Raw genomic sequence first — 12,324 nt, 5'->3', positions numbered from 1 at the left:
AGCAGTGACCTGAAACACGCGAATCACTGTAAAAAAGCATACAACAAAGCCAACACTATGCTCGGGTTCATAGCGAGGAACATCGAGTGTAAAACGCCAGACGTGATGCTATCCTTGTATAATTCCATGGTAAGACCGCACCTCGAGTATGCAGTACAGTTCTGGTCTCCTAATTACAGAAAGGACATTGATTTACTGGAAAGGATTCAACGACGCGCCACGAAAATGATACCAACCTTAAGGGCTCAACCGTACGAGGAACGACTCAAGCGACTCAATCTCTTTACATTAGAGAAAAGACGCCTACGAGGAGATATGATTCAAGTCTTCAAGTATCTGAAAAAATTCAATAACGTCGATTACTCCAATTTCTTTGAATTGCAAACCAACCTAAGAACTAGAAATAACGGTTTACCCATTCAGTCTAGTCGATGTAACACAGACATCGGAAGGAGTTTCTTTTCAAACCGAGTCATCCGTCACTGGAACAATCTTCCTTCAGAAGTAGTAAATGCGAATACTATCAACTTCTTCAAATATAGAATCGACCGTCACTTCGCTGCGTCGGGAGTAAACTGAATATTGAGTTGCTTTCATCTGCTCCTCAATATCGAGGCGCTTTCATCTGCTCCTCAATGTCGAGGTGCTTTCATCTGCTCCCCAGGCCCCAGGCTGTCGAGCAGATTAAATCACCAAAGCGGGCAACCTCGTAATGAGCCAATAGGCTTTCTGTTGCCTGCGTTTCCATGTTTCCATGTTTCCTCCTCCTCCTCTCATGTTTATTAAGTATATTTCAGTTAGTCTTCATTCCTCTTCTCTATTCTCCTCTTCTCTCTCCTCCCTCTCCTTTCTCTTTTTTCTTTCTTTTCTATTGTACCTCACACTTCAAGTCCTCTTCTTTCCTCCCCTTTCCTCTCCTCTATTTTCTTCTTTTCTCCTCTCCTCTTCTTTTATTCTCCTCTTCTTTCCTCTCTCTTTCTCTCTTATGTTATTTTCTCTTTTACGTCTCATTCGTTGTTGTCTACTTTCCTCCCCTCTCCTTTCCTCTCTCCTCTCTTCTTCTCTTCTCTCTTCTCTCTTTCCAGTATCTCTTCCGTTACCGCCCTGCCCTCTCTCCTCAATCCATTCTTTTTTATCTTTTCTTTCCTCCTCCTCTTCCTCCTCCTCCTCGTCCTCCTCCTCCATTCTTCGCTTCTTGCTTTCTTCTTCTTCATTCTCGTTCTTTCCTCAATTCCTCGCTTCCTTACCTTCTCTCTTTCTTTTCCTCTCCTTCCTACACGCATTACTGTCCTCTTCCTTCTTCCTCAGGCTCCTTCTCCTCCTCTTTCCCTTTCCGCTGTTTTCCCTCCCGTGTTCTTAAGAGAGAGAGAGAGAGAGAGAGAGAGAGAGAGAGATTCACCTTTCTTTCTTTATCCTTTTTAAACTTACTAGAAAAACCCTGTGAATAATAAGATAAGGTAGAAATGAATGAGTATCTACTACTACAACTACAACTACTACTACTACTACGACTACTACTACCACTACTATTATTACCGCTACTACCACTTCTACTACTAATGTTACCACCGCCATCACCACCACCACCACTACTACTACTACTACTACTACTACCACCACCACCACATTTAGTCAGCCTCACTCAACCATTACTAGCGGCCGCGGGATCACACTTATTACCATTACTTACGCTCCCCTTCCCCCCTCTTCCCCGTCGCCAGCTGCTTCCCCCTGTCCCCCTCCCTCCCACCCAACCCTCCTTCGCCATAACACAGAGCCATGGAGCCATCCCTCATTCCTGCTTGCTCTCCTCTCTCTCTCTCTCTCTCTCTCTCTCTCTCTCTCTCTCTCTCTCTCTCTCTCTCTCTCTCTCTCTCTCTCTCTCTCTCTCTCTCTCTCTCTCTCTCTCTCTCTCTCTCTCTCTCTCTCTCTCTCTCTCTCTCTCTCTCTCTCTCTCTCTCTCTCTCTCTCTCTCTCTCTCTCTCTCTCTCTCTCTCTCTCTCTCTCTCTCTCTCTCTCTCTCTCTCTCTCTCTCTCTCTCTCTCTCTCTCTCTCTCTCTCTCTCTCTCTCTCTCTCTCTCTCTCTCTCTCTCTCTCTCTCTCTCTCTCTCTCTCTCTCTCTCTCTCTCTCTCTCTCTCTCTCTCTCTCTCTCTCTCTCTCTCTCTCTCTCTCTCTCTCTCTCTGCACTTTTCAGGGCTTAAAATGTCACTTTTTCTCGTGCATTATTTCAAAGCCCTTTACACTTGCTCACTGTGTATTTAGCATCACTAGTGGTGTGGGGCATATTCTTCGCCACCTGTGAGCAGCCACTTTTCCCTGCTGGGTGGACATTTCCCTCACTGTTGGCCCTGCTGCAGTGAATGTGTTTCACAGGCGGGACACCCTGGAGGTGAAGGTCCGTTGGTGCTGGCTGGCGCGTGACCTCCACCCCGACCTGCTCGTGGCTGGAGAGTACCGTTCTCTCTCACAGCCTCTCGCGGGGAGCCTCAGTCTCGCCAGGTGTGGTACTCCTTGTACCTGGGCCTTGTGGAACACCACCAGCGCAGCGACGTCCAGCGGTGCTCCAGAGTGTCTACATGTATAATATCCTGAGGGGGCGGCTGGGGGTTGTTCTCCTGTAACAGTCGCTGCACCCGTCGCTCCACCTTGTCCAGTCTCTGCAGGTGTGTGGCAGCGCTGGACATCCAGGTCAGAGCCCCGTACTCCAGGTAGGATCTTACTTAGGCCTTGTAGAAGAGCATAATTCCTCGCTTGTCGAGGAAATTAGCCACTCTACGAAGGGCAGAGACACGTAGGGAGGCTTGGTGGGTGACGTGTTTTAGGTGGCGGTCGAAGCGCAGCTCTCGGTCCAAGTCCACTCCGAGGATCCTGACGTAATCCTGGAGCGGAAGGGTGATGGGGCCAAACATCACCCTTCCTTCGACAGCTTGTGTGGCTGCCGGGGACTGAGAGATCACCATCGCCTGAGTCTTCTCAGGAGCAAAGTTCACCTGCCGCTCCCCACTCCCGTATCAAGCGTAGTTGCTGGTTGACCTCAGCAACCGCTTGCTGGCTTTCTTGGTGAGGGTAGGAGAGGGAGAGCGTGCAGCCGTCAGCGTATGCAGAGACTGCTGGCAGACTCCTGAGAAGGTCGTCGATGTACAGATTCCAGAGGACAGGTCCCAGCACAGACCCCTGAGGGACTGAGGCACCCACTGGGAGGTCCTTGGACTGCTGGCCGCCGACGACGACGTGGAGGCTTCTTCCTTGAAGGTAGTCGCTCATCATCATCAGCAGGTGTCCTTGGATGCCTTTGGCACGAAGCTTCTCCAGCAAGCCCGCGTGCCACACCCGGTCAAAAGTACCCGCGATGTCGAGAGCGACGACAATGCCATCCAGGCCGGTGTCTAGTGAGTCCTGCCAATCCCTGGAGAGGAGCAGCAGGAGGTCTGAAGTGGAGCGGCCAGATCTGAACCCAAACTGCTGGTCAGTGATGAGGGCGTTGTTCTCGAGGTGGCGGGTGATGGCCTCCACCACTATTCTCTCGAAGATTTTTCCAACTACAGACAGGAGGGAGATAGGCCTGTAGTTGGCAGCGTCAGATCTCTCTCTCTCTCTCTCTCTCTCTCTCTCTCTCTCTCTCTCTCTCTCTCTCTCTCTCTCTCTCTCTCTCTCTCTCTCTCTCTCTCTCTCTCTCTCTCTCTCTCTCTCTCTCTCTCTCTCTCTCTCTCTCTCTCTCTCTCTCTCTCTCTCTCTCTCTCTCTCTCTCTCTCTCTCTCTCTCTCTCTCTCTCTCTCTCTCTCTCTCTCTCTCTCTCTCTCTCTCTCTCTCTCTCTCTCTCTCTCTCTCTCTCTCTCTCTCTCTCTCTCTCTCTCTCTCTCTCTCTCTCTCTCTCTCTCTCTCTCTCTCTCTCTCTCTCTCTCTCTCTCTCTCTCTTCTTCCTGTCCAACCTTCCTTTCTCTTCCTGTTTTCTGCTGTTTTCTGTCTTCCTTTCTTTTCCCTTCTACTTCTTCTTCAATTCTTTATCTACTCTATCAATGTCTCTTTTTATCTTTTTTTTCCTTTTTCATGTTGTCTTTCTCTTCCTTTTTCTCTTCCTCCTCCTTCTTCTGTTGCATTTTTTCCCGTTTCTTCCCTTCTTCCCTTCTTCCCTTCTTTTCCTATCCCCTTTCACATTCTCCAGTACCATCTTTCCTCCTCCTTTCTCCTCCCATTCTTCTTCCCTTCTCTCCCTCTTCTTCATCTTTACCTCCTCCTGCCATCTCCTTTCCTTATTAATTCCTCCCATTTCCTCCTTTATTTATCTTTTTCCATTTCTTCTTCCTATCCAAACCTCTCCTTATCTCCTCCCACTTCTCCTCCCTTCTCCGCACTCTCTCCTCTCTCCTTCGACGCCAACTACCCTCCCTCCTCCTCCTCCTCCTCGCCCCGTCCCGTCCCGCTCCTGGCAATATCTCGCGAATAAGAACCATCTGTTGTACCGCAGGTGGCCAGACGAATGGGCCGCTGGGTTACTCTTGTCCTCCAATGAGAGAGAGAGAGAGAGAGAGAGAGAGAGAGAGAGAGAGAGAGAGAGAGAGAGAGAGAGGAAACATTATTGCTTGTTATCAATAATTTCACGCCGCCGCTCCTCCACTCATCTCCTCCGTCCTTCAATATAACCAATTCTCTTCCTCCTCCTCCTCTTCCTCCTCCTCTTTCTTGTCCTCCCTCCATTCATATTATTACTCCTACTACTACTACTACTACTACTACTACTACTACTACTACTCCTCCTCATTGTTCTACTGTTGCAAATATTTATTATTATTATAAAGTAATGTTAGAAAAAATACATCAGGTGAAAAAAATTCATGAAAAACTGAAGGAGGAGGAGGAAGAGAAGGAGGAGGAGGAGGAGGAGGAGGAGGAACAGGAGGAGAGGGAAGAAAAAGAGGAGGAGAAAGAAGAGGACAGGAGATCCTCATCATCTTCTAACCCAAATCTCTCTCTCTCTCTCTCTCTCTCTCTCTCTCTCTCTCTCTCTCTCTCTCTCTCTCTCTCTCTCTCTCTCTCTCTCTCTCTCTCTCTCTCTCTCTCTCTCTCTCTCTCTCTCTCTCTCTCTCTCTCTCTCTCTCTCTCTCTCTCTCTCTCTCTCTCTCTCTCTCTCTCTCTCTCTCTCTCTGTTTTTTTATTACAGTAATATATTGTAACTGATATTATTTTCGGCTTCATTAATATTCATTCTTATTTTTGTTGTAATCTTTTATTTCCCAAACACTCAATTACTTTCATATTTATTTCTCTCTTCATTCTATTACCCTTCCTTATCTCCTGCCTTCCTTCCTTCCTTCTTTTCATCCTTCAAATCCTCACTCTGTCATTTTATCCTACCACTCCTTCCTTCCCTTCCTTCCTTACTTTTTTCCTTCCTTCCTTCCTTCTTACCTTCCTTTCTTCCTTCCTTCCTTCTTGCCTTCCTTCCTTCCTTCCTTACACTTTTCCCTCAGTGTCCCGCGTGACGACCTGATTAACATGTCCTGAATATGAATATGGTGAGAGAGAGAGAGAGAGAGAGAGAGAGAGAGAGCAATCTAGACCTCACAAACCCCATATTCTAAAGAGCAAATAAAGTTTTCTCTTCATTAACTTATAAGAGAGAGAGAGAGAGAGAGAGAGAGAGAGAGAGAGAGAGAGAGAGAGAGAGAGAGAGAGAGAGAGAGAGAGAGAGAGAGAGAGAGAGAGAGAGAGAGAGAGAGAGAGAGAGCTTTTACAGACATTTATTTATATAATACTCTTTTTCTTTACACACACACACACACACACACACACACACACACACACACACACACACACACACACTCCCTTCCATCCTCCCCCTCCTCCCCTCTTTCCCTCTCCCTATCTTTTTCTTTTTCAATCTCTCTTATTATTTAAGTTGACTTTTGCAATGTTTACACGTACGCACAAATGTTCAACGTTACTGTTTCCCGGTGTTTTGTCAGTGGGTTGCAAATAGCTTTTGACATAAAGGGCGACGCCACCGCCTCTACGGTTTACACGATCTTTGTTGAAGAGTCTGTAGCCATCTATGTTGTATTCGGAACTTAAATCAATATTTGTGGTGTCGATTAATGTTTCGGTTATAGCAATTATGTCAAAATTTTCTGTTAAAGCAAGACATCTCAGTTCATCAAATTTGTTTCTTAGGCTACGCGCATTGAAACTAAGGATTTTTAAGTTATCTAGAGGCTTGGTAATAGAGGTGGTGGTACTTGCGGGATCATGGTTACGGGTTTGTTGTGATGCACGGCGTCTATTTACACGGGCGGGGTGGAGGGACGTGGCCGTGACTCGTTTTTTGTTCGGATGACTCGCACTGCTTCGTTGAGGAGCCTTCCGAGTCTGGCTGCCCCGATGGGAGAAAGGTGCAATCCGTCCCTGTGAAAGAGTTCATTTTGTCCATAGAAATTGTCCCATGCGTTTAGGAACTCCACTTCAAGCTCCCTACAAAGAGTCTGTAAGCGGTTGTTTAGGCTGAAGGCCTTACTGAAAAAGTCGCTCTCCGCCCAAGTCCGTGGTAGAACTCCTGAAATCAAAATGTTAGGGGATTTAGTCTTATACTGCTGGATGAGCCTACGGTACTTCTCCAGGAGTTCCTCAGACCGGGTCGTGGTGACGTCGTTCGTACCTGTGTGAATAACAAACAGTGAATCATTAGTAGCCTGGGGGGAGATCTCCTCAAGAGCAGCAGTTATGTCGTCGATCCCAGCACCAGGATAGCAATAGTTCCGTCTTCGACGATCATAAATTAGTGCGCGTCGACATTAAAGCTCAATCATCAGTGACTGAAAATAAAGTAAAGGTGCCCAATTTCAAAAGAGCTAACTTCGTAGAAATCCGACAAAAACTAACAGAAATACAACTATCAGATGACGGCAACGTAGAGGAAGCCTGGCTAAGCCTTAAAATCACTTTCACTCAGCAGAACACATTCGTCCCTTGTGCGAGAAGCGAATTAACACTAATAAAAGCCCACCGTGGTTTAATAGCGAAATTAAACAATCAGTCAATGAGAGAAAATTGTTTTACAGGTTAAAGAAAGAACAAAGCACGCCCGAAAACATTAGACTTTATAATGATGCCAGGCGACGAGTAAAAAGACTAGTAGGTCAGGCAAAGCGTAGATACGAAGAAAATATTGCAGCCAACTGTAAAAATAATCCGAAATCTTTCTTCAGTTACATAAACAACAGAAAGGCGATCAAAAGTGGTATTGGACCTTTAACAAACAGCGACGGTGCACTAGTGACTGACAGCCAACACATTGCAAACCTCTTAAACAATTACTTTTCCTCGGTGTTTAATACTAACAGTCTTCCTCTCGCTACCACCAACACCAGTACTATTGTAAATCTCGAGCATGCATTGCCTAATTTTGAAATAACAACCGATGAAGTCCTTAAAGCTCTCCATTCACTTAAAACAAATAAAAGTCCTGGACCTGACAAAGTATATCCAACTCTGCTGAAAGAAACAAAGAGCGAAATACTCTCCTCCTCACAACCGTATTCAATATGTCCTTGCGACAAGGCATCGTCCTTCAGATTGGAAAAAGGCTAACGTGACACCGATTTTCAAGAAAGGAGACAAAAAAGTACCAGGTAATTACAGGCCCATTAGTCTAACTTCGGTTGTAGGTAAGCTACTTGAGGGCATAATTAGAGACAAAATTGTGAATTACCTTGAAAGCCACTCATTGATTGGGGACTCACAACATGGCTTCCGAAACAAAAGATCCTGCCTATCGAACCTATTAACCTTTTATAACGACCTCTTCACTGTTTATGACGTAACCAAATCACTGGACGTAGTCTATCTTGATTTCCAGAAAGCGTTTGATAAAGTCCCGCATCATAAATTACTTTACAAATTAAAGCAAATAGGTATTGACGGTCAAGTAAACCAATGGATCGCGAATTGGTTGAGCAACAGACAACAAAGAGTAGTGATCGACGGATTTAACTCAGAGTGGGCGCCTGTCACTAGTGGCGTCCCTCAGGGCTCGGTCCTTGGCCCAGTGCTCTTCATTATTTACATCAACGACGTGGATGTTGGACTCAATAACCGCATTAGTAAATTTGCAGACGACACAAAGATTGGCAACTCGGTTCTCACTGACGAAGACAGGCAAAGCCTCCAAGAGGATTTGCACAAAATTTCAGCTTGGTCGGATAGATGGGAGATGCCCTTTAACGTAGACAAGTGCCAGGTCCTTCAAGTTGGAACGAGGAATAAGTTCGAATACGAAATGCGCGGCGTTAAACTCAAAAGCGTTCAATGCGTCAAAGACTTGGGGGTCAAAATCGCGTCAAACCTCAAATTCTCACAGCAATGCATCGATGCAGCAAATAAAGCGAACAGAATGTTGGGCTTCATTAAAAGAAACTTTGTATTCAAGAATAAAGATGTAATACTCCCGCTCTACAACAGTTTAGTCAGACCCCACTTGGAATATGCGGTACAGTTTTGGTCTCCCCACCATGCAAAGGATATTGCTAAATTAGAAGGTGTTCAGCGTCGGGCAACGAAAATGATCCCTTCCTTGCGCAACAAATCCTACGAAGAAAGGCTTTCTACCCTTAACATGTTCTCTCTTGAGAAACGTCGCCTCCGAGGAAAACTGATCGAATGTTTTAAAATACTTAATGGTTTCACGAATGTAGACAGATCAACATTGTTTATGATAGATGACACTTTGCGCACGAGGAACAATGGCGTAAAACTCAGATGTAGACAAGTAAATTCAGACTGCACCAAATTTTTCTTCACCAACGTTGTAGTGCGAGAATGGAATAAGCTTCCACCGTCAGTGGTCCAGTGTAACACGATTGACTCCTTCAAAAATAAGCTCGACCGTCACTTCCTTCAACTTAATATCAACTAGAGTAGAAATGCAACGTGGAGTCTTCTGATTAATGTAAAATCACTTAGGTTTAAGGACAGACCACCAAGTCTGGACCATGGGGTCTGTGTGGTCTGATTTTCTATGTAAATCTCTCTCTCTCTCTCTCTCTCTCTCTCTCTCTCTCTCTCTCTCTCTCTCTCTCTCTCTCTCTCTCTCTCTCTCTCTCTCTCTCTCTCTCTCTCTCTCTCTCTCTCTCTCTCTCTCTCTCTCTCTCTCTCTCTCTCTCTCTCCTCTCTCTCTCTCGATCTCTCTCTCTCTTTTTTTTTTTATTTAAACGTGTTCAGTACATTAGTACATGGCAGTATTATTTGTCTATGCTAAAGTTCCCCCGACCGTTGGGGAGCTATTTAAAAGCTTCTGCCGATTATATTATACAATTATTATACAATATATTATACAATTATATATATATACATATTTACGGTGGGTGTAGGAGTAGCCACCTGTGGGACGCAACCTTCATCTGCTGAGTGGACAGTTGTGTCACATCCACATCAGCAGTGAGGTTGTTCCACCACACCACCGCTGCGATGGAGAAGGCACGTTGGTGGGTGCTGGAGCGGGCCATTGGCACTTCCAGGAGGGAGGCGTTGCTCAGCACCGTTCTCGTGCTGCGCTCAGACCTCCTCCAGGTAGCCCTCAGGTCCGTCAGGTGGGGCACTAGGCCCACTTGTGCCTTGTGTAGCACCGTCAGGGCAGCGACGCGGCGACGGTGCTCCAGGCTATTCAGCTGGTTCGTGGCTGGTCTTGCCCTTCCTTCGTGTGGGTGTTGTTGTTGTTGTTGTTGTCGCTGTGTCTCCCACTGGCTCGGTCGGTGGTGCTGGGTGCCGTTGATGAGGCGTTCAGCCCTCCTCTGCACCTTGTCTAGCAGGTTGAGGTGGCAGCGGGCGCTGGCCATCCAGGTGAGCGGTGCATACTCCATCACTGGACGGACTTGTGCCTTATAGAGGGTGTTCAGGCCTTCAGCATCGAGGAGGTTCTTCATGCGGCGCAGGAGGTTCACCTTCTGGGAGGCTTTTTGCGCCACCCTTTCAAGGTGACGGTCAAACCGCAGCTGGGAGTCCACCTCCACGCCCAGGATGTCGACGCTGGACTGCAGAGGGATGGTGTCATTCCCGAATCTCAGTCTGCCGTGGAGTTGCCTCGCGTCCTCCCGAGAACGTGATATTACCATGGCCTGGGTTTTGTCAGGGGCAAACCTGACTTGCCACCTCTTTCCCCAGGCCATTATGTCTGCCAACTGTCTGTTGACGGACTCTATCACGTCCTGGGCTTCCTCCCTCTTGTATGTTCTGGAGAGGGTGCAGTCGTCGGCGTAAGCGCTTGCTGCCGGGATGGTTTGCAGGAGGTCGTTAAAGTATATGTTCCACAAGATAGGTCCGAGGACGGACCCCTGTGGAACGGAGGCTTCCACCGGGAGGCTGGTCGAGGTGCTTCCATTGACTGCTACGCGGAGGCTTCTACCTAACAGCCAGCTGGAAAACAGCCGCAGTAGGTCCCCCGTGATGATTAGTTGCTTTAGCTTCGCCGTAAGACTGCGATGCTACACGCAGTCGAACGCCCCAGCTAGATCCAGGGCGATCACGAGAGAGGGTGGCTGTCATCAAGGGCGTCATGCCAGGACTTTGAGAGGAGGAGGAGGAGGTCGGCAGTGGAGCGGCCCTTCCAAAAGCCAAACTGCTTGGGTGACTGTAGATGGTTCTCCTCGAGGAAGGCTGTCACTTGCTCCCCGATGATCCTTTCAAATATCTTGGTGATGATTGAGAGGAGCGAAATTGGCCTGTAATTGCCTGGCTCAGACCTAGATTTTTTCTTATGTACGGATGTGACTCTGGCCCCCTTCCACTGTGCAGGCCACACCTGCTCTGCAGGCAGCGCCGGACGATCTGGGCGAGGGGGCGGGGGAGCTCATCGGAGCATCGCCGCAGTAAGGATGGACTCACGCTGTCAGGGCCTGGCGCCTTCCGGGGGGTGACGCCCCTCAGATGTCTCCGGACAGCGTCCTCAGAGAGTAGCACATTCTCGAGGCGTGAGGCGATGAGTTGGGGAGGTGGGCGGCTGCCTGTCTGGCTCCTGGGTTGTCATCTTTTGACTGAAGTGACAGGCCAGCAGGTCAGCCTTTTCCCGGCTGGTGATGGCCAGGTCTCCGTCAGGTTTCCTCAGGGGCGGGATACGTTCCTGGGGGGTATGGCCTTGCTGTTCCTTCACCAGCCCCCACCACTGTTTCGGGTCGGTTTGGTTAGAGGACAGCTTTCTCCTCCTGTCGGCGTCCCACTTTTCTTTTGCCCACTTTGCTGTCCTCGTCATATTTTTGCAGGCTCGTCTGTGTTGGGCCTTTTTTTCCTGCGTGGGGTGTCTTTTATATCTTGTCCAAGCCTTGTATTTCCTTTCGGCTGCAATACGGCACCTGTACCCGAACCAAGGCTGGTCTTTTGGGCTGGATGAGTATGTGCGGTGGGGGACGTGTTGCTGCTGGACGGTATTGAGGACAGTGGTGAGGGCGGAGACGTCATGTTGTGGGTCACCGTTAAGGACTGTGCCCCAAGCAGTCGCTGCCAGGGCCTGCCTTGCAGCCGTCCAGTCCGCGCGGTCCCACAGCCAGATGACTCGCTGGTGTTCCTCTTCACGCGCTGGGGCCAGGCTGATGGTGGTGAGTATGGCATTGTGGTCGGAACTGCCCACACGGTCTAGTGGGCAGCACAGCACGCAGTCACTTGGCAGGTCTGTGAGCACAGGGTCCAGGGAGCCTCCTCGCTGATGTGTCGGGAACTCAACATGGTTGTGCAATCCATGCACCGCTGTGAGCTCGGTGAAGGCCCTCGCCACCAGGTGTTGATTTAGGTCGCCCACAACCATCGCGTACTGACAGCTGTGGGCAGCCATAAGGTCGTCCAGGTGCTCTGTGAGGTAGGTGAGGGGGGCGCTGCCTTGCCACTGTGGCCGGTACATGGCACAGAGTAGCAGAGCGCTCCTGTCCTCGAGAATGATGCGGAGGAACATCATCTCCATTTCCAGGGGAGTGTCTGTGGTGAGGGCGTCCATCTGCAGGCCGTTTCGGTGGCAAACAGCAATGCCTCCCCCCTGTCCTGTGTGGCGGTCTCGTCTGGCCCAGTGCGAGTACCCGGGGATCTTATCACAGGTGGCGGCATGTGTCGTCCAGGAAGGTCTCCACTGTCACCACTATGTCGATGTGGTGCCTGAGGACGAAGGCGTGTGTCAGCTCCCCGATGTTGGTCCTAAAGCCTCGTACGTTGGCGGACAGAATCTTGAGGCCGCTGGTGTCCGTATCGCCTTATCGGATCAGCGGAAGGGGTGTGTGCGGGTGATGAGGCCAGGTTGGGTAGGGCGGGGCGTGCACCGCTTGCTGGGCGTGAGCAGGCTGGGTGATGGGTGGCTC

This window comes from Eriocheir sinensis, chromosome 67, assembly GCF_024679095.1.
Source record: "Eriocheir sinensis breed Jianghai 21 chromosome 67, ASM2467909v1, whole genome shotgun sequence".
Classification (NCBI taxonomy): Eukaryota; Metazoa; Arthropoda; class Malacostraca; order Decapoda; family Varunidae; genus Eriocheir; species Eriocheir sinensis.
The sequence above is the reverse complement of the archived record's forward strand: the minus strand, read 5'-3'. Positions refer to the sequence as shown.